We start from the raw sequence: 24,058 nt of genomic DNA on the forward strand, positions 1-24,058 counted from the left end.
GTGGGCCTTAGAAAACATCACTATGAACAAAGCTAGTGGAGGTGATGGAATTCCAGTTGAGCTATTTCAAATCCTGAAAGATGATGCTGTGAAAGTGCTGCACTCAATACGCCAGCAAATTTGGAAAACTCAGCAGTGGCCACAGGACTGGAAAAGGTCCCTTTTCATTCCAATCCCAAAGAAAGGCAATGCCAAAAAATGCTCAAACTACCGCACAATTGCACTCATCCCACACACTAGTAAAGTAATGCTCAAAATTCTCCAAGCCAGGCTTCAGCAATATGTGAACCCTGAACTTCCTGATATTCAAGCTGGTTTTAGAAAAGGCAGAGGAACCAGAGATCAAATTGCCAACATCCGCTGGGTCATGGAAAAGCAAGAGAGTTCCAGAAAAACATCTATTTCTGCTTTATTGACTATGCCAAAGCCTTTGACTGTGTGGATCACAATAAACTGTGGGAAATTCTTAAAGAGATGGGAGTACCAGACCACCTGACCTGCCTCTTGAGAAACCTGTATGCAGGTCAGGAAGCAACAGTTAGAACTGGACATGGAACAACAGACTGGTTCCAAATAGGAAAAGGAGTTCGTCAAGGCTGTATATTGTCACCCTGCTTATTTAACTTATATGCAGAGTACATCATGAGAAACGCTGGACTGGAAGAAGCACAAGCTGGAATCAAAATTGCTGGGAGAAATATCAATAACCTCAGATATGCAGATGACACCACCCTTATGGCAGAAAGTGAAGAGGAACTCAAAAGCCTCTTGATGAAAGTGAAAGTGGAGAGTGAAAAAGTTGGCTTAAAGCTCAACATTCAGAAAATGAAGATCATGGCATCCGGTCCCACCACTTCATGGGAAATAGATGGGGAAACAGTGGAAACAGTGTCAGACTTTATATTTTTGGGCTCCAAAATCACTATAGATGGTGACTGCAGCCATGAAATTAAAAGACGCTTACTCCTTGGAAGGAAAGTTATGACCAACCTAGATAGCATATTCAAAAGCAGAGACATTACTTTGCTAACAAAGTTTCGTCTAGTCAAGGCTATGGTTTTTCCATTGGTCATGTATGGAAGTGAGAGTTGGAGCGTGAAGAAGGCTGAGTGCCGAAGAATTGAGGCTTTTGAACTGTGGTGTTGGAGAAGACTCTTGAGAGTCCCTTGGACTGTAAGGAGATCCAATCAGTCCATTCTGAAGGAGATCAGCCCTGGGATTTCTTTGGAAGGAATGATGCTAAAGCTGAAACCCCAGTACTTTGGCCACCTCATGTGAAGAGTTGACTCATTGGAAAAGACTCTGATGCTGGGAAGGATTGGGGGCAGGAGGAGTAGGGGATGACAGAGGATGAGATGGCTGGACGGCATCACTGACTCGATGGATGTGAGTCTGGGTGAACTCCGGGAGTTGGTGATGGACAGGGAGGCCTGATGTGCTGCGATTCATGGGGTCGCAAAGAATCGGACATGACTGAGCGACTGAACTAAACTGAACTGATACATCAAATACAAATAGCATCAAACTAGTATACAAGTCACCTTAACAATACAAGGGCCATCATTTTTCCAATTTTTTTCAAAATAAGCCTGAACTCTGAAAGATAAATGTCACTTGAGGGCAAAAGTAGTGACCATAGTGTGTCTGCACATTTGGAAGACTTTTTCCTTCTCTGTTATGAACTTTATATTCTAACACAAGAGCCAGGCATAGGCTAGGGAAGAGGGAATATTAAAACTTCAGTGGAGGTATTACAAACCGTGTCATCATGATATGGGACATCACCTGAATAAATCACTGTATTACATCATATTAACTGGTGATAAGAACAGAAAGTCTTCCTTAAGTAACTCCCGCCATGGGTGGCCAACTAGAACATGTCATATTGGAGATAAAGGTGGTAAGAAAACAAAGAACCACTAAACTTGTGACCAGAAAACAGCCAATTATGCTTGGATGGTTAGCTTTATTTATAAAAGTATAACTGCTGAAAGTTTAAATTAAGAAGGAAAGAACTCAAATGAAAAGTTAAAATCTTCTCCCTCCTTAAACCTCCACTACCATTTCTCAGAAAGTACTGCTGCTAAATAATGTTTAGCTGTTTCTGGTATATCTTTCCAAAAATCTTTGTCATTTACCAAAATTTTATCATTTCTAATTAAATAATATAAAATATATATTATATTACTCATTAATTTACTTTTCATTTTGCTTAATAATGTATCTCAGCAAGCCTTTTAAATCAGCATAAGCAGGTTAAATTGATTATTTTTAATGGACACATAAAATAGTTGCTAACTTAGGAAATCATATCTATATATCAGCCCCTTTAAAAAATACCGTATGTATATTATCTTAATCCTTGAAACAGCCTTATATGCAAGGTACCATTATTATTATTCCAATTTACAAATGAAAGAAAAGTGGCAAAGAGAAGTTGAGCAATGTATTCAAGATTACATAGCACAGCTAGCTGACATTTCAAGTCAGGGAGCCTGGCTTCTATACTGTCCCAAATAATAGTCCTCTATTAATCATACTAATGTACCACAAGGTTGGGGTGGGTGTGTGTGTGTGTGTGTGTGTGTGTGAAAAAGAAAAGGATGGGTTGAACGGAGAGAAAGAGTGAAAGAAAGTGAAAGAACTTTCATTTTGTCCTATACAAGTAATGTAGTGATAAGCAGTATGGTATATCTATTGAATTAATTTCTAGCATTAGGATTGCTGGGTCAAATAGCATATGTTTATATATATATATATATATATATATATATATAAACACACACACACACATGCATGGCATATGCATTATACACATATGTATATGTGTATCTATGTATCTATATCTTATGTGCCTATGTATAGCAATTATATATATGTATAGATCTCTTAATTACATTTGTACCTTAATCACTTATATATACATACTAAAAAATTATTCCAAATATTGTACCAATTAACACTGTGTTCAGTCACTAAGTCGTGTCTAATTCTTTGCAACCCCATGGAGTGCACCCTGCTGGGTTCCTCTGTCCATGGAATTTTTCAGGCAAGAACACTGAGGTGGGTTGCCATTTGGTACTCCAGGGGATCTTCCTGACCCAGGGATCAAGCCCATGTCTCTTGTGTCTCCTGCATTGGCAGGAAGATTCTTTACCACTGAGCCGCCTGGAAGCCCACCAATTAACATTACTGCTAGGTAATTTTGTCACTATTACCAACATTCTTTCATACTTTTGAAATGTGTTTAGTCTAACAAATAATAGAGGGTATATATTTTCCAATTCATTTCTATTTAATCAAGAGCAAGGTTGAGCACCCCTAGACTGTAAGCCACATGATAAGAGGAGTCAAATGATACCCAACTACATTATAGCACATAACCATGCTTAACAAAACTAGTTGAGCTCCTGAAATCAAAGTATAAGGCTTCAGCAGATTTTGAGGTTATCTCACAGATGTCTGGTTCTGTATCTCTTTGGGATGCTATGCAAATATTTTGTTAGAAAAACTCCCACAAGCAAACATAAAATACTCGCTTAAATGCATGATTTTCAATTAAATTTTATGCCTAAACCTCTTTGGTACAAGAACTGCTTATGTTCTGGCTGCTTCTCCCTCCTGTTTTGATCCCAAAGCAGATGCAGGTTGCAGCTTGCATCTGTTTCCCTACACTGTTAAGATATGAGATATTAGAACTGAATGAACTGATCGAATGTAATTCCATTAGAATAAAGATCATATCTCCAATTGCTTAAGCCAACCAAGGGCAAAGCAGATAAGAATAAAGGGCCTGGTGTTTGAAGAGGTAAACTGCTAACACATGATTTGATCCAATCTGATAATGTGAACAACAGAAGCATGGACAATTAGAGTGACTTAAAAGAGGAGCTCAGATCAAACTAGATCAAACTGATTATGACCAAGGTGGCAGCAACCAAGTTATGTCCAACATGGAACTATTGTACGCTGGGAGATTGTTAGAAAGAAATCTGTGGAGTTTCAAACTGAAAGAATCATTTTTTTTTTTTAAATCAGCTTTCCAAGTGCTTACCATTAACAGAGAGATTGACTAATTCATGTATAGGAAGCTTGCATTGAGACCCATTGCTTTGTAAGAATTCCAGTGTTTGTACAATCTATAACATTTGTATCTGGCTTAACCCCATGGCTACTCTCTACTTGATAAATACATGATTACTTTCTTTTTATATAAATGATTTCTTGTTTCAAAGTAAAAGTCTTATTTCAGTCTCTCACTAATTCATGAAACATTTCATGAACAAATGATAGATCACAAGCATTTACATAACTAAGAAATCATTTTAAGTTTCAAACTATTAAGTTTTCCAGCCATGACTGGTGTAGGAAAGATTGACTAATAATTCTTGCTGTGCTTCTGGTGAAATTATTGAATAATTCAAATAAGAGATTATTTAAAGCAATGCTGCTGAAAGGAGGTGGCTGGATAAGTGACTTGGTGATTCATTAGCCTGTAGTTTCTTCTTGCTGCATATGAAAATAGTGAAGCAAGAGTAATGCCATTTGATAATCTCCGTAGGGGAGATTCTTTTTCAGGAGATGTCACCCAAAGATGATAACAATCAGAGTACTTTGTCTTGTTATGTTGTTAGACTGCCTTATGATAATTTCATTGTTAAAGAAGCAAGTATTGCTCAAGATTTTTTATCAGAGGAATTGCTTGAACTTGTCTTTTCACCAACTCCAGAAAGCCTCACTGTTGCATTTACTGCTCCCAAGTTCTCTACAAAGTTACCCTTCTTCTCCTGAGTGCCCTCTTCACATACCACAATTTTGGTCAGCTTCAAAGAACATTCATGTGTATTATCCTATTTGCCTGATTCCATTTCAAAAGAGGAATCTAAGGCTCCAACTTTGAGATACCCAACAAAGTAGAGTTCAGGCATTTCTAACACTTCTCTCCAGTTACTAAAAATTAAGGTAGTCTTCACTCTTCACATGATTAGAAGGAAAGCTGTCACTAAACCTAGAGATTGAGCTGTATGTATTATGAAAGATCTTACTATGACAGAATCCCTATTGTTTACGGAAGTGTATTTGAGTTATAATATGGTCAGGAAGCAACAGTTAGAACTGTACATAGAACAATAGAGTGGTTTCAAATAAGAAAAGGAGCATGTCAAGGCTGTATATTGTCACCCTGCTTATTTAACTTATATGCAGAGTATATCATGAGAAACACTGGGCTGGAGGAATCACAAGCTGGAATCAAGATTGCCGGGAGAAATATCAATAACCTCAGATATGCAGATGACACCACCCTTATGGCACAAAGTGAAGAGGAACTAAAAAGCCTCTTGATGAAAGTGAAAGAGGAGAGTTCTAAAGTTGGCTTAAAGCTCAACATTCAGAAAATGAAGATCATGGCATCTGGTGCCACCACTTCATGGCAAATAGATGGGGAAACAGTAGGAACAGTGGCTGACTTTATTTTGGGGGGCTCCAAAATCACTGCAGATGGTGACCGTAGCCATAAAATTAAAACACACTTGCTCCTTGGAAGGAAAGTTATGACCAACCTAGACAGTATATTAAAAAGCAGAGACATTACTTTGCCAACAAAGGTCTGTCTTGTCAAAGCTATGGTTTTTCCAGTAGTCATGAATGGATGTGAGAGTTGAACTTATAAAGAAAGCTGAGCACCGAAGAATTGATGCTTTTGAACTGTGGTGTTGGAGAAGACTCTTGAGCATCCCTTGGACTGCAAGGAGATCCAACCAGTCCATCCTAAAGGAGATCAGCCCTGGGTGTTCATTGGTAGGACTGATTTTGAAGGTGAAACTCCAATACTTTGGCCACCTGATTCAAAGAGCTGACTCATTTGAAAAGACCCTGATGCTGGGAAAGATTGAAGGCAGGAGGAGAGGGGGACGACAGAGGATGAGATGGCTGGATGGCATCACCAACTCAATGAACATGGGTTTGGTTGGACTCCGGGGGTTGGTGATGGACAGGGAGGCCTGGCATGCTGCAGTTCATGTGGTCACAAAGAGTCGGACACGACTGAGCAACTGAACTGAACTGATTATACTAGTTAGTGGTATGCCTGTGTTCTTTCTCACTAGCTTTTGTGTATCTATTGTAGGTTTGTGGTTTTGGTTACTTGGAGTTCATATATGTTGACATATATCTATTTGTTTTTAACTGATAGTCATTAAAATTCAAACACATTCTAGAAGATTCACATTTTTTACTCCATTCTCCCTCATTTTGTGTTTTTAATATCATATTTTACATCTATGTGTCTATCCCAATATACTTGATTTCATAATTTTTGTCTTTAATGTTAACATTAGCTTACTGAAGGTGATTTATCACCCTACTATATATTTGCCTTTACTACTGGAACTTCTTATCTCCTGTAAATTCTTACATTTTGTTATAACTTTTACTTTTCTACTTAGAGAAGACCCTTTAACAATCCTTGTAGGTTGGTTTAGTATTGGTATAGCTTCTAAGGAAAACAATATGGAGAATCCTCATAAAAATGAAAGACAGAGCAATCACATGATCCAGCATTTCCACTTCTGGGAATATATCCAAAATAAAAAAAAACACTAACTTGAAAAGATATCTACATCCTATGTTTATAGTAATCATCTGCAATAGCAAAGACATTAAAACAATCTGTTTATGGATGGATGAAAGAATTAAAAAGTTGTACCATTTATATATATGCATATATATATGAATATATATTCTATACATATATTCTCTATATATATACACAATAGAAATTTTTGTTTGTTTATTTAGTTGCTAAGTCATGTTCAATTCTTTGTGACCCCATGGACTATAACCCCACCAGGCTCCCCATCCATGAGATTTTCCAAGCAGAAATTCTGGGGTGGGTTGCCATTTCCTTCTCTAGGGGATCTTCCTAACCCGGGGACCAAACCTTCATCTCCTGTACTGGCAGGCAGATTCTTTACCACTAAACCACCAAGGAAGCCCACAATAGAATATTATTCAACTACTAAAAAATAAGTAATTCCTACCATTTGAAACAATATGGATGGATGCTGAAGGCATTATGTTAGGTGAAATAAGTCAGAGAAAGACAAAGACTGTAGCTGTCACATATATTTGAAATCTAAACTGAAGCAAAAGCAATGAATAAACACCAAAAATCCCCAAACTCAGAGAAAGGAAAGCTCAGATTTGTGATTATCAGAATTGGAAGATAGGAAGAAGATGAATCGGAAGATGGGTGTTCAAATGTACAAACTTGTTATAAGATAAATAAGAACTAAAGATGTAATATACAACATGATGATTATAGTTAACACTGCTATATAATTTATAGAAATGTTATTAAGAGTGTAAATTCTGAGAATGAACATCACAAGTATAGAATTATTTTTCTTTCTTATTTTTTCATTTTTGCTTATTATATTTATACACAGTGAAAGATGTTAGCTGAAACTATCATGCTAATAATTTAACAGTATATATAAATCAAACCATCATGCTATATGACTTAAACTTATACAATGAGATATAACAACTATTTCTCAATAAAACTGGAAAGAATTAAGTAGTGTCCTCAAGTAGGGGTGAGCCAAAAATTATAGAAGAAAAATGAGATTGTCTTCTGACATTTATATTGTAAAAATCAACACACAATCAGTGAAAGCTGAGAGATGAGAATTTCTTTTAAGGACAGAGAGTCACTCTTGGCAAACAAGAATTGATTACTCTTGATTGAAGATGTCAACATTCCTGAAGGAAAAGAGAGTAATCTCCCAAGAGGTTGGTCGTAAAAGTTTAGTGACAGAAGCAAACAAATGTAATAGCCATCCAACCCATATTCCAAGGAAAAGAAAAACTAGATAATAAGATTGAGACTTGTCATTGTTGTTAACAAGGTCACCCATGTTGTGGAGATGAATTTATTATGTAAATCTGATGGTAATTATAATTCTATTCATCTATGGTTTCTTGTTCAGATTCCACATAACATGCTAATTATAATTTGCTTCACTATGAAATCTGCCAACAGAGATAAAATAATGACTCTCATACTTCAAACTACATGACAATTATATTTTAAGCAGAAAATTAAGAAATTGGCATTCTGATTTTATCTGCAGTATCACAAATTTGATAAATGCAGTTTTCCCTGAGAAACATATCTGCTCTCTCAGTTTAGTTTATTGAGCCAGTATGCTTAAGTGTTAAACGCTGGGCATTGCAAAACTCACAAATATAAGAAACTAATAACTGCATTATAATATTTCCGCTAAAATTATGGAGAAAACTTCCTGAAACAATCTGCCCTGTCTGAACTTTCTGAAGTAGTAATAGCTGAGCATTTAATGTGTTCTAGGAATTGTGTGAGATGCTCTACATGTGTTACTCATCTAACTTTCATGTGAACCCTGGTGAAATGTGTTATAACATGAATTTTTATAAAAGAAGGAATTGAACATCAGAAATACAAGAAGGTTTCTTTTCTTCTGGCTTAGTGTACATCTGTGCCTCAGTGTTACACATCAATTCTATTTCAACTTTAACACTTTAGTGTCCCTGAATTCTACTCCTTCAAACCACACATTATCAGATCCATGAATCTGGCACCAACTCCCTTTTACTGGACCTACAACAGAAATTTGGTTATCATCCTCCTTGCAATGCATGAAGCCTTCTTGCCAAACTCAGGAATGTTTAGAAAACTGATGTGTGTGCACAGTCGTGTCCAACTCTGCGACCCCACAAGAACTGCAGCCTCCCAGGCTCCTCTATTCATGGGATTTTCGAGGCAAGAATACTGGAGTGGTTAGCCATCTCCTTCTCCAAGGGCTTTTCCCTACCCAGGGACCAACCCCATGTCTCCTGCATCTCTTGCATTGCAGGCAGATTCTACCACTGGGAAGCCCATAAACAGATAAGAAATCTCAGTGTTGGAACAACACAAGAAGAAAATACATCTAAACCAAACAGGAGATCTATGATAAAAAAACTAAAATTTATCTGGATAGTATTGGCCTAGGTAAAAGAATAGTTAATGAATGAATGACAAAGAAAAATAAAATGAAACAGCTTAGAACCAAAAAAAAAAAAAAATAGTAACTTTGAGAAAATTATTCCTCAAATGGATCAGATCATCTATTTTTAATCCTGTTCATTTATATTACCAAAATTTTAGTTGCCTATAAAAATTACTAACTCAAATTCCCTCAAGGCTTGATGGGGTGAGCAGTGGGCAGGGGGAGTGAGTCTGAATGATTCATTCACCAAACAATTGCCACAGAGACTGAGCAGTTCTGATATGGTATTTGGCCATCTTCAATTATCACTTATTTTGTCTGGGGAAAAAAAGTCTTTAATCAGCAGCAATAACTAGGCAACAAATAAGATCTTGCTGATCTTGCAGTTCAAATCACATGCCAGTTATATATATGTCAGTGGCTGTGCTTAAAGACCCAGTAAACAGGTAACTTATGAAGATCTTCTTTCAGTTAGCCTTGACTTTAAACAAACAAAAAGTAATAATTTAACAAACAGCCAGAGAGGAAGCTGAGAAATTGTCAGTTTTTCTTTTCACAGTTATATCTTAGAACTTGTTCTTTGAGTAGTCCTGTCTAAAGAATTAACTTTTCATACTAAATATCTCTGGAAAGAGGTTAGCTGTTGCTACTGAATTTTGATAGCCTTTAGGTAAAGCAGTTGTAAAGTAAGAGAGACATTTTCTTTGTATTATGGATATTGACCACAGCTAGTCCTTGGTAGAGGGCTTACCAGTGAGAAACCATATATTTATTTATGCAACATCTAATCTGTATGGAAGGCCAAAACTGAGGCATTGGAAAAGTACTGTAGAATAAGAGAATGTCTCAGTCAAGATACTTAGACCCAGAGAGTGAAACAAATGAGCACATGAACAAGTAAAATATAATGATAACACTTTAACAGGTGTTCATCTTCAAAGCCATCAAGATATATACATTAAATATGCACAGCTTGTTTGTATGCCAGTAACACCTGAATAGAAACAAAACACAGCAAAATGCAATGAGACACATTCTATTTCTGTAGTCCTACCATTCATGATCTGTGCAACCTCAAGAAAATGGCTAACCTCTCTGATCTGTTTTTCTCTACATTTATCACAATTAGAAATATGTAAGTATAGTGAATTCAGTTGTATTCCTTAAAAAGACATGTCAATGCCTTAATCTCTAGAATCTATGAATGTTCCCTTGCTCAGAAAAATGGACTTTGTGGTTGTAAATAAGCCAAAGATCTTGAGATGAATTCATTCTGAATTATTTGAGTGGATCCTAAGTCTAATGACAGGTTTCCTTGTAAGAGACACAAAGAGGATAAAGAAATATGATCACGGGGGCAGAGGTTGGAGTTATGTGACCACAACCTCAAGGAAGCTGGCAGCTACCAAAAGTTGGAAGAAGCAAGGAATGAAATCTCCCACACATCTTTAGGAGGGAGTGCAAACCTGCTGATACTATGATTTTAGACTTTTGGCCTCCAGAACTGAGAGAAAATAGAGTTATGTTGTTTCAAGTCACCACGTTGATGTAATTTGCTCTGGCAGCTCTAGGAAACTAATACAATTAGTAAAGGGCTCAGGACATTAACTGATGCCAGGTAGACATTCAATAATTGTATCTAGAATGATAAGGATCATATTTTCTTTTATAAATCAACAGATTCCAAGTATTCATTCAACTTGCATAGTCTTTTGTGAGACTTATCTTTAGATTGTTTTGACAGGCTTATAAAAAACATTTTTAAAACATTTACTTTAATGTGCCTTCCAATTCTATTGGCAAGATGGTCTGGGATGTTTTTATCTATACATACACATGACTTTAATGATTACAGGCATTTTATTTTGCCTTTTAGTAAAAAAGCAAGGGAAAGAGAAAAGAAAGATAGAAGAAGGGATTAAAAATTATTCAGCCATTATAAATACATTTTAAAACTCAATTTGAATGTCAATAGCTGATACATTGATGGAGGCGAGAACAAAGCATAATATTAGCATGTGCAACTCACTGAGTCAGACAGTAGGAACTGTTTAAATCAGAGCCAAGAAAAGCTAATTATAAATATAATTAATATTGTTTTCATTGAGTTCATGGAAACTCTTCAAGGCTGGCATTCATTTAATTCCCCATGAGTGATAAGACAGGAAGATGACATACTATCAAGGCCACCAATATCTCATGCTAGACTGGAGGAACGGTTTTGTGTATATAACATACTCAGAATTTGTGGGTGTAAGCTTTCAAAGCCTGAACCTGAACCTTGGCATTCAAATTTGAAAGCTTAAATAATTGCACATGTCTGAGAGATTAATACTCTGCAAGCAAGAGGACTAAGTGAATTTCTTTTTCTTTTTTTTTAGAACTACAAAGTTTTGGTGATTTTGTGTGACACACTCTCAGTATAGATAGACATATTTACAGCAAGTAATTGAGGTGTTTTTGAAGAATGACACTTATTTTACCACAGAAATTGCTTAGCAATGAAATTGCTTTCTTGACACAAATGAAGAGATTATCTCCAAACAAAAATCAAGCAGGAATATCTACTTTTAAATATATCTTAAGAAACCAGTGGGGAACCTGATGCTAAACCATTTGTAGATGACCTGCTTCTGGGTCGGGATTTTGTACATAGCAGAGTTGCTCCCTTGATGCGATTGATTGAAAGTCAGCCCTTCACACAAGGGTTTGAAGAAGAAAAAAAAAAAAAGGGAAAACAGCAACAACAACAACAACAAAAAAACCTTTGCCCAAATAATCGGTTCTTTATTTTAAAGAAATAACCTCTAACACCGAAAAGAGTTTTACCTCTAATATTTTTATTACAGCAGGAAGTAAAGTTTAAACCTCCCAGCCTAATAACAGGGTGGTGGTTATACAGTGGCATTATTGGTTATTATGTTTCATAAACTAGTGGAGAAGAGGACTGAAGAAGCGAGAGTTATCAGAAATCAGTTTGAGTGAGTGACTAAAGATGAAGCTGGGAAGGAACTAATCCCATGGAGAAAATAAACCAAATATCCCAAACTTCACCAGGTAGTAAAGTTTTAGGGACAGAGCAAAGAGTGACTCTAATCTGTCATTTGGAGTTCCCAGGCAGTTCTAGTGGTAAAGAACCCAGATACCAAAGCAGGTAGACTTCAGAGATTCAGGTTCAATCCCTGGATCAGGAAGATCCCCTAGAGAAGGGCATGGCAACCCACTCCAGTATTCTTGCTTGGAGAATCCTGTGGGCAGAGGTACCTGGCAGGCTGCAGTCCACAGGTTCACACAATTTTGGACACAACTGAAGTGACTTAGCACGCACACACACAACCTGTCATTAGAGAATACTCTTTTCCCCTAGACTTCTGTCTGTGTTCCCAGTAAGTGGACCATTAGTTAAAAATAAAGCTGAGTCACTGCTCTGGTGTCAGGGCCCAACTACTACTCTGGTATAACACAAGAAGTACCATTATTTTTCCTCTGAGCAATCTGTCTAGTATCTGTGGTGGCTTCTGAGATCTACTTGCACACCTGGAATAAAGAAAATGTAGCAGTCACACCACTTAGTAGAGGCTATACTATGTGCCAATGACTTCCAATAAATATGGAGAAATTGTCCATCATTCTTCTAAAATATCCTGGAATCCAGGAAGAATGATGGTAGTCAGAGGGCACAGAACTGCCTGGTGGGCACCATGGTGGCCAGAGAATGTCAGTGGCCTTTGGCAATCATGTGAGAATAGACCAGATCCATATTCCTAAGGAAATGTAAGGTGCTGTTATGTGACCACTTGGGGACTATCCAAAATACATTCCAGAATCTTAGCAGGTTCTGAGGACTTACATAGGGAGGCAAGGACAAGAGCCAATGAAATTTCAATAAATAACTAAATATGACCCCATTTATACTCACAGGTCTTAAGAAACTTGGTGGCTAATATGTAAATAATTACATATTTGAGAAATATATATTTTGACAATAAAATATGTAACCATTAAAAATAATTTTAGAAAGAATTCTAAATATAAATTAAAAAGCTGTTTGCAATCATATATGTAAATAAATGCAAATATATCGAGGTATGTCTGTTTTTCTGTTTGTTATTGTAGCAGGCTAAAATGCTAAATGGATTTTAACCATATCTAGAGGTTGTGACCTAAAATATAGGCTATATGGAGCACATGAAATTAACTCTGAATGGATATATGTAGCACCTCAATATTTACTTTGTATAGTATTTTACAAAAAATTTTTACCAACATTTTAAGTGTTTATGGGAATAAAGTCTAAGAGTTTTTTAATTTAACTATTTAAATCAATTTTAATGGAAATTTTGGTGGGAGCTGAGGATACCACATAACACCCCAAGTCACCAAAGTCCTGAGAAAGAAGAACAAAGCAAGAGGCATCATACTTCTTGATTTCAAACTAATAGAAAATCACATTAGTTAAAATAGTATAGTATTGGCTTAAAAACAGACACAAAGATCAATGGAACAGAATTGAGATTCCAAAGATAAATCCATGCATATATGGCCAATTAGTTTGTCACAAAGGAGCAAAGAATATTCAATGGGGAAAGAAGAGTCTCTAATAAAGGATGATATGTGTAAACTGGATACCCACATACAGGAGAATGAAGGTGGATCCCTACCTTCTACTATACACAAATATCAATTCAAAATGAATTAAAACCTTGACTGTAAGACCTAAAGCCATAAAACTTCTAGAAGTAAACACAGGGGGCAAGCTCCTTGACATTGGTCTTGGCAGTGATTTTTCTTTTTTTTTTTGGATGTAACACCAAAAGCAAAGGCAATAAAAGCAAAAATGAACAAGTGGGACTACATCAAACTAAAAAGTTTGTGTGCAGCAAAAGAATTCCTCAACAAAATGAAAAGATAACCTAAGTAATGGAGGGAAATATTTGCAAACCATGTATCCAATAAGCACTTAATATCCAAAATATATAAAGAACATGTATAGATCAATAGCAAAAAAAGAGTAAACAACTCAATTAAAAATAGGCAAAGGATCTAAGTAGACACTTTTCCAAAGAAGACATACCAAATGGTACATGAAAAGATGCTCAACATCACAAATAATCAGAGAAATGCTAATCAAAAACACAATGAGATATTGCCTTATATCTGTAGGACGCTATTATCAAAAAGACGAGAGATAACAAGTACTGGCAAAGATGTGGAGAAAAGGGAACTTTTGTGCACTCTTGTTGGCAATTAATTGGTGCATCCACTATGGAAAATAGTATGAAGGCTTTTTCCTCCAGAAATTAAAAATAGAACTACCACATGATTCAGCAGTCTCACTGCTGGGTATATATCCAAAGGAAATAAAACCATCATTTCAAAAAGATATCAACACTCCTATGTTCATATCAGCGATTCACAGTAGCTAAAATAGGGAAGCAAACTAAGCATCTGTCAGTGACTGAATGGATAAGAGATATGGTATGTATACATATATATAACATTTTATAATATACATATATATAAAACAATGTGATTAAAAATTTTTTATTTATTTAAATTTTTGGCCCTGCTGGGTCTTTATTACCGTGTGGGCTTTTCTCTAGTTGTGGCGTGCAGGGGTTATTCTCTAGTTGCAGTGCTCAGGCTTCTCGTTTCAGTGGCTTCTCTTGTTGCTGAACCTGAGCTTTAGGGCATGTGGGCTTTAGTAGTTGCAGTTCCCAGGCTCTAGAGCACGGACTCAAAAGTTATAGCTTGCTCTGCAGTATGTGGGTGGGAGAAGGCAATGGCACCCCACTCCAGTACTCTTGCCTGGAAAATTCCATAGACAGAGGGCCCTGGTAGGCTGCAGTCCATGGGGTCGCTAAGGGTTGGACACAACTGAAGTGACTTAGCAGCAGTATGTGGGATCTTCCAAGACAAAGGATCAAACCAGTGTGTCCTGCCTTGGCATGTGGATTCTTTACCACTGAGCCACCAAAGAAGCCCTAAAACAATGTAATTTTTTCAACCTTTATAAAGAAGGAAATTATCTCAATTGTGACAATGTGGCACAAGCTTAAGGACATTATGCTAAGCGAGGTCAGAGAAAGACAAATACTGCATAGCATCATGTATGTGGGATCTAAAAAAAGGTCAAACTCATATAAACAGAAAGCATAAAAGTTGTTGAAGATGAATCTCCAATACTTTAGCCACCTGATGCGAAGTGCTGACTCATTAGAAAAGTCCCTGATGCTGGGAAAGATTGAAGGCAGGAGAAGGGGATGACAGAGGAAGAAATGGTTGAATGGTATCACCGACTTGATGGACATGAGTCTGAGCAAGCTCCGGGAGATGGTGAAGGACAGGGAAGCCTGGCATGTTGCAGTCCATGTGGTTGCAAAGATGGCCATGACTAAGCAACTGAGCAACAACAACAACAAGACCTTAAATGTTCTTACAGAAAGAAAGGAAGGAAGGAAAAAAGAAGAGGTAAACATGTGAGGTGATGGATGTGCTAATTAACTCAATGAGTGGAATTCTTTTATAATGGATACATATAGCACATCATCATGTTGCACACTTTAAATATCTTACAATTTTGTCAATTATACCTCAATGAAGCTGAAGACAGAGGATGAGATAGTTGGATGGCATCACTGACTCAATGGACATGAGTTTGAGCAAGCTCCGTTGAGTTGGTGATGGACAGGGAAGCCTGGTGTGCTGCAGTCCATGGGGTCGCAAAAAGTTGGACACGACTGAGAGACTAAACTGAAAACTGAAGAAAAGAACTAAAAAGAAATCTGAAATTTCCTGGATTTCACTCAAGAAGCTGACTACTTAAATGTTGATTAGGGAAAAAAGACTTTTAAAGATGCATGGAAGTGATATACAGTGGAACAAATGTTTAGTGACTTTTCTGAAGAACTCTGCTCATCAAGCATAACTGAAGTTGATGCCTGACGGGAGGAATGTTTGAGGACTCAATATGATGTCAGTCAACCTCCAAGAATCAATGAAAATGCCCCATGGCCAGTGGTGTCCTGAAGCAAATCCTGTGCATCTCTTCTCAACATTAAATTCTCAGTCAGAGCATTAGGTAATCGTGTGTGTGTGTGCGCGCGGGCACATGTGTGCATGTGTGTGTGTGTGTGTGTGTGTGTGTGATATACTTGTTAAGTGCTTACTAGTGCACTACTCTGTTGCTGTGCTGCCCATTGGGAGCAGCAGGGCTTTGACTAGAATTGAATTCAAACTCTCACACAAGGTACATGTGTCTTCAGATACGGAGAGACTTGCCATGTACATTAAAACCTTGTGGAGAGGAGAGAAGCAGCGGTTTCAAGTATAAAAATTGAGTCAAATGAGCTAAGGAATGTAAGTTTGATTCCAGCAGAAAATGGAAATGATGAAAAATCGTGACATGGAAAATTCTAGAACTTAATAACACTTAAGCCAAATCATGTCTAAAAAGGTAAATACCAAGTTTAAAGTACCAAGACCCATAAAATAATATTAAATGGTCCAATGATAGATGTAATTTTAGTTTGGAAAGAGAAGAAAGTGAAAATTGGAAAGAAAAAAATATTTTTAATTTAGATCCAAAAATTTTCAAGTGTGCTTTAGAAAACATTAATCTAGAGATTTAAGAAATAGAGCAAATTCCAAGCAAAATAAACAGTAAAAAGGTACAGCAAGTAAATCATACTCAAATTTCTATAGGCTAAATAAAGCTTACATCTTAAAATCAGTTGAAGAATAAAAAAATACGTTGTATATAAGGAAACATTAATAACAACATGAAAGTGAAAGTCTCTCAGTCCTGTCTGACTCTTTGCAACCCCTTGGTCTATACAGTCCATGGAATTCTCCAGGCCAGAATACTGGAGTGGGTAGCCTTTCCCTTCACCAGGGGATCTTCCCAACCCAGGGATCAAAACCAGATCTCTCTCATTGCAAGCGAATTCTTTACTGGCTGAGCCACAAGGGAAGCTTAATAGCAACATGGATGATATCTATCTTCACATTAGAGAACAAGAAAGACAGAATACAATGAAATACTATCTTTAAAGTGCTGAAAGAAAAAGCATTTCATCTACCTAGAATCTATTATTCATCAAAAATATCCTGTAAAGCTAGAATGAAATAAAAACATTTACAGACAAGTTAAAGCCAAGAAAATTTGTCTTTAGCTGTACTAAACTACACAAAATGCTAGAGCATGTTTTCAAGCTGAAGCGAAAAGATGCCAGGAGAAAACTCAGAAAGGAATGAAGAGTCTCCTCAAAATAGAAACTAAGTATTAAACTTAGAAGTGCATACATTTGTTTCTTTTCATAGTTCTCTGAAAAGAAAATGACTATAAAAATTTTTTTAAAAATTAGAATACAATTGTAATATGGGGTTGGTAATATATAAGAAGTATAAGTTATGAAAACAACAGCGCAAAAGAAAGGAGGTGGATAAACTAAATGATAATATTATAAATTATTACATTTCAGAAAGAGAGATCTTGAAGTGTAGAATATAATAAGGAAAATATAAGAAAATGAGTAGAAAGAACTGAGAATTTGAGCAATGAAGTGGTAAAATATTGACCTGAATATATGGATAAATTAAGGATGTATATTGCTAACCCTAAAGTTGCTACTAAATATAATCAAAAGATGTATAGAGGAGAAACGTGGAATGCCAAGAATATTCTTCAAAGGAAAAAAAACTTCTCCTTCACTCTTCACAATACAACACATCATTGCCAACACTTTGCTGAACACTTTTGGTATTTCTGATCATCAAACGTGTGGGGGTTTCCTCCCACCAAGAAATACTCATAAACACCACGTAGTATCTTACAGTGGACTCAGTTCTTATGCCAGCTGTCAGTAGACAGCATCAGATCTCACAGGTTAAGGGTTCAGACCCAAAGAATAACCTGTTTCTCACTGCAGATGTTAAATGAAAGTCCAAGTTTTTACCTGTGCTGTAAATTGGAGGCTGTAACAACCCCCTCCTTGGGTTCAATTAATTTGCCATGGCTGATTCCAGATTTCAGGGAAAGGGTTTACTTAGTAGATGATTGATTTATTATAAAAGGATATAACTCAGGAATAGCCAGATGGAAGACAGGCATTGGGCAAGGTATGTGGGAAGGAATACAGAGGTCTTCTCACTTCGTCCCTCTGGGGTGCTGTTCACCCAGAACTGCCACATACATAGTCAACAGCCTGGAAGCTCTCATACTTTGGGGGTTTTATGGAGGCCTCATTATTGTGGTGTGATCAATTAAATAATCAGCCATTGGTGATTAATTGAACCTCTAGCCCCTCTCCTCTCCCCAGAGGACATGGCAGGGGGTGAAAGCTTCAACCCATTGATCAGAGTGATTCCTCTGTATCCAACCCCCATCCTTAGGGGTTTTTCAAAAGTTACTTTGTTAACATAAACTCAGGAGTGGTTGAAAGGGGCTTATTATGAATAAGAACAGACTATTGTCACCTTTGGAGCTCTAATTACATTACAAAATCCAAGGATTTTAGGAACTCTGTTCCCAGAGAGAGTACAAAAATGATATAAATAAATATCTTGCTAATGGTTCTACTATTGTTATGTTTAATTAATTAATTAATTAGATTCTCTGGGTCTTCCTTGCTGCATTGCTTGTGGCGGCCTCTCTCGTGGAGCACAGGCTCTAGAGCACGCAGGCCTCAGTAATTGTTCACAGTCTAAAGAGTGTGGGTTCGGTAACTGTGGCACACAGGCTTAGTTGCTCTGCAGCATGTGGAATCCTCCTGGACCAAGGATTGAACCCATGTCCCCTGCACTGGCAGGAGGATTCTTAACACTAGACCACCAGGAAAGTCCTACTAATATTATTATAAATCATACTATTATATCTCTCGATTCCACAGAAGGCAAGATAGGTGCCTTAGACTATGTTATCGTTTAGTTGCAAAGTCATGTCTGTCTCTTTTGCTACCCTATGGACTATAACCTGCCAAGCTCTTCCGTCCATGGGATTTTCCAGGCAAGAAGACTGGAATGGGTAGCCATTTTCTTCTCCAACGGATCTTCCCAACCCAGGGATTGAACCCATGTCTTCTACACTGGCAGGCAGGTTCTTTACCTCTGAGCCCTCACAGAAGCCCCTACCCTAGTCTATCAGTTCAGTTCAATCGCTCAGTTGCGTCTAACTCTTTGATAGCCCATGGACCCTAGCCTATACAGGAAGACAAAGAAATTAAACTAAAATTATAAAGATTGAATTAAAGGAGGAAAAATTGTTACGATTTTCAGATTGATGGATATGGTTATTTCCTGGAAAATACAAGAGAAGCTACAGATAAATAATTAGAAAACTCATTCATCGGTATGCTAAACACTCAATAAGCATACAAACTGCAGTAAAATCTATAAAATTTTACAATAGCAAAAATTAGCATATGTAAAAATATACAACTTATATTAGCAAAAATATGAAGAAACTAAGAATTAATCTAATAAAATATGTACTAGTCCCTACACATGTAATTTAAAAACATACAAGAATGCTGTAATAATGATATAGTTTATAATAAAACTGTATTCACTATTGTCATGATTCATGAAATTTCAACCCCAATAAAAATCTTCCAAGCTGTTCTAAATTTATGTGGAAAAGCAGAGCCAAGATGATTCAGGCCATATCTGAAAAAGAAAAAAAGTGAAATCACTGAGGACATAGGCTCCAAAACATGAAGACTAATTATAAAGCTATAGTAATTAACATATTGTGGTATTGTACAGGGAGAAAGAAATATAATCATGGAATAAAACAGCCCAGAAACAAACCACTGAATATATGGTCATTCAGTATTAGAGAGAATGAGCACTGTGAAACACAAAAGAGGAAAGACTATCCAATAAATGGTGCTTGAAAATTAGTTATGCTCAAGAAAAAGCATAATATTAGCTTACTACTTCACATGATACACTAAAATTAATTCAAGAGTAATGCAAGACTAGTGTATAGTATAGGTAGAAAATTTTTTCATGCTAAAGTTAACATTTCAAAATCGTAGAAGTAAGAAATAGTCAATAAATAATTCTAGAGTAGCTGAAAAACATTAAAAATATAAATATAGATGTCTATTTCACACTGAATTTCTAATTAATTAGATATGCAATCATTTTAAAAATCAATAAATACAAGAAAGTGGGTTTTGAAATTTGAATACTAGGAAAAGCATTTAAAGCATGATAGAAGATATAAAAACTAACAACACAAAAATTTAAAACTGCCTAATGGTAATGGAAGAAAAATAAGCAAAATTAATATAAATGGCAAACTAGAAAGATAAATATTTTTAGAAGATGGAAGGATATATATGTATCTTAAAATTCGGTAAGAGGGAAAAAATTATTAAAAAGACAAATGGGGAAAGAATTTGAATAGGCGACTCAAATAAGCAATACATAAGAATAAAGAGGGCTTGTCTGCTGACTCAGACAATAAAGAATCTGCCTATATGGCATTTAGAAAGATGGTAACGACAACCCTGTATGCGAGACAGCAAAAGAGACACAGATGTATAGAACAGTCTTTTGGACTCTGTGGGAGAGGGAGGTGGGGGATGATTTGGGAGAATGCCATTAAAACATGTTTAATATCATATAAGAGACAAATCACCAGTCCAGGTTCGATGCAGGATACAGGAAGCTTGGGGCTGGTGCACTGGGATGACCCAGAGGGATGGTATGGGGAGGGAGGTGGAAGGGGGGTTCAGGATGGGGAACACATGTACACCCATGGCGGATGCATGTAGATGTATAGCAAAATCAGTACAATATTGTAAAGTAAAAAAAATAAGAAGAAGAATCTGCCTGCAATGAGGGAGAACCAGGCTCCATCTGGAGAAAGGAATGGCAACCCACTCCAGTATTCTTGCCTGGAGAATTCCAAGGACAGAAGAGCCTGGCAGGCTAGAGTCCATGGGGTCACAAAGAGTCAGACAAAACTGAATGAACATAAAGATGTTATGTTTAAGGTCATTAACTTTCAAAGAAAATAATAAGAATTGTTTTTGCTGTTATTTTATAGACTGACAAAATATGAGATATTAAAATATTGATGGAATTTAATATTGGTATAAGTATGGGAAAATGAACACTTTCTTGCATGGCTTGTATTGTTTAACTTTAATATTTATGCTGTTTCCAGAGAACAGTTTGAAAGCCTTAAATAGTTTAGAACTTTTGGCTAAGATTTTCTAGTTTTAGAGTTTTGTTTAAAAAATTGTACATATGAATAAAAACATTCATTGTGATAATGTTTAGAATAAAGAAAAATTTTAATTTTGTAGTGAAAGTGAAGTTCACTCAATCATGTCCAACACTTTGTGAACCCATGGACTATATAGTCCATGGAATTCTCCAGGTCAGAATACTGGAGTGAATAGCCTTTCCCTTCTCCAGGGGATCTTCCCAACCCAGGGATTGAACCCAGGTCAATTGCAGGCAGAATTTTGTAGTGAGAGAAACTCAATATTTGTCAAATATTCAGTTGAAAAATATTTGTTACTTGAGATAAGGGTTTTGTTTTTACTATGGAAATATATGGGCTTCCCTGGTGGCTCAGATGGTAAAGAATCTACCTGCAATGAGGGAGACCTGGATTCAGTCCCTGGATTGAGAAGATCCCTTGGAGGAGGGCATGGCAACCCACTCCAGTATTCTTGCCTAGAAAGCCTCACGGACAGAGGAGCCTAGTGGGCTACAGTCCATAGGGTCACAAAGAGTCAGACACGACTGAATGACTAACTACTCATGGGATTATAATGGATTCTCCTTATACTTCTTAGTTTTCTGTGTCTTCTAAAATTACCACAATGCATGGGTTAAATTATTCCTTTCTGTAATTAGGAATAATTATTCCTCTTTGTAATTATTGTAAAAATTATAATTATTCCTTTTTAATACAAATACAGTTTATTAAAAAATAAAGGCATTCCATATCTTACTTCTTATTTTTACCAAATGAGTAAGCAATTTATGTTGAACTATGTGGCTTCAGGGTTGGAAGCTTCTATGAATTTTCAGCTATGTCTGCATTTTCTATGACCATTGCCCAGAGCACTAGCAACTGGAGGTAAAGATAAATAAATTGCTCACATTCTTTTAGCTAAAGCTTTCTCTAGATTTAGGAAATGGAACATAATGCATCCAGTCTGGCTGTTTTGGTCACTTTGAAGGTGGATAACAACCCTCACAGCCAAATTAATCATAGAATCCTCCGCTCTGATATATTTGGTCCGTGAAATGGATGAAGCCACTCTCTGCTGTCTGTTCATTCCAAATGAAACAGAACATATATTTTGAGACCTTTGTGTTTAAAAGGTTTGCTTAACTGGAGCTTTTCAGAATAAGTATTTGTGGTTCTTTTTTAATAGGGAATCTGGAGAAAATACAATGTAATCACCATTATGGCAAACACTGTGCTAGCTATTTTATGCATTTAAAAAAAAAAAAAAAAACTTTCTATAACCTTGTTAGAGGGGTACCATTTTTTTATTGCATAAATAGGAAAATGTAACCAGAGATTATGAGTAACACAAGTGTCCATCCAAGAAGTTATAAAAGTAAAATTCACAAATAATTGATTTTTTTTTTTAATTTAAATGTCCACAATCTTTATACACTGGTTGAAAGACTAGGGAAGTGATTGACATGGTTATAATTGTCTCCTTATTTTTCCCCAAATGGATGAAAGTCTATCTTGTTGCGTGACATATGAAAATAGCCCTGCATCTCCCTCCTTTTTTTTTTTTTTTCCCTCTGCATTGCCTTTTCCATAAGGCAAGAAGACCAGTTTTGCTTGGAATTTATCTGGAACTACTGTTTTGTATAAATTCAGTTATCTAGGGCAGAAGAATTTAAAGAGGAACTCCTTTTCAGAACAAAGAACAAAAGCTCACCTGTATTTAAAAACTAGTTTCAGAAGATACAGGAGACACCTAAATGAAATTCTAAAACTTTTAAAGAGAATAGAGATAATAAGGCACTCCTATTAGATGGCAATTGTCATTTTTTTGTCTTTAGCTTAACCAGACCAATTACAGCATATGGGAAGAATTTAAATCAAAGTCAGAACTTGACTCAAGTTGAGAGTCTATTATTTACTAGTCATACAATCTGTATATGTTTACAAATCTCTTAACCTTTAGTTCCAACATCTGTAAAATAAAAATAATAATTTCTACTTAAAAGATATGATGAAATGCAAGTAAAGGCATCTTCCCGAAATGTTAGATGCTGGATAAATGTGTTTTCCCGTGATGATCAAAAAACAAAACACTCTTCCCTCCAGTGAAAATGATAGTTACAGAGAAGACTTGATTGTTAGAGACTAAATTGCTTTAAACATCAGAGAAGTAGTTTTTATCTCTAAAGCCAGAGGTTTTGTTTTATCTTTAAAGATAGGTTACATTATATGATGGTAACAAACAACCCCTTTTCCCCAAATTTCAGAGGCTTTTAACATCAGAGGTTTGTGTATTGTATATGGTTTGTGTCTGTCATGATTTGACTAGGGCAAGTGCTATATAACTCTTTGCAGACCTTGGAAGCAGCCTGCATTTTAAATGTTGCTCATGGCGGTGGCAATGGAAAAAGACAGTGCTGGAAATTGTCGCTGGTTTTTAAAATATTCTAATAGCACATGTCTCTTTCGCTTACATTTCCTTGGCTAAAGCAAGTGTTGCAGCCACATTCACCCTCAATGGGGCATGAAAGTTCAAGTCTGCATATAATGAATAGGTTTGTTATTTTATTTAAAAAGGAATAAGTAAATTATATTTTAAATTGTTAGCAGTTTTAATTCATAATAGAAAGTGAAAGTGTCAGTTGCTCAGTTGTGTCTGACTCTTTGCGACCCTATGGCCTATAGCCCTCCAGGCTCCTCTGTTGATGGGATTATCCAGACAAGAATGCTGGAGTGGGTTGCCATTTCCTTCTCCAGGGGATCTTCCAGACCCAGGGATCGAACCCAGGTCTCCTGCACTAGTGGCAAA

At 36.4% G+C, this 24,058-nt stretch overlaps 1 long non-coding RNA gene across 1 annotated transcript in view; it reads right to left on the bottom strand.

The window, feature by feature from the left end:
* Positions 1-19,559: 19,559 nt before the first annotated feature.
* Positions 19,560-24,058, bottom strand: part of LOC123329595 — a 32,662-nt gene continuing 28,163 nt past the window's right edge. Inside the window, exon 3 of the long non-coding RNA XR_006545149.1 lies at positions 19,560-19,697. This is a non-coding gene — a long non-coding RNA (uncharacterized LOC123329595). The remainder of the gene's footprint in view (positions 19,698-24,058) is intronic.

This window comes from Bubalus bubalis, chromosome 16 (assembly GCF_019923935.1).
Source record: "Bubalus bubalis isolate 160015118507 breed Murrah chromosome 16, NDDB_SH_1, whole genome shotgun sequence".
Classification (NCBI taxonomy): domain Eukaryota; kingdom Metazoa; phylum Chordata; class Mammalia; order Artiodactyla; family Bovidae; genus Bubalus; species Bubalus bubalis.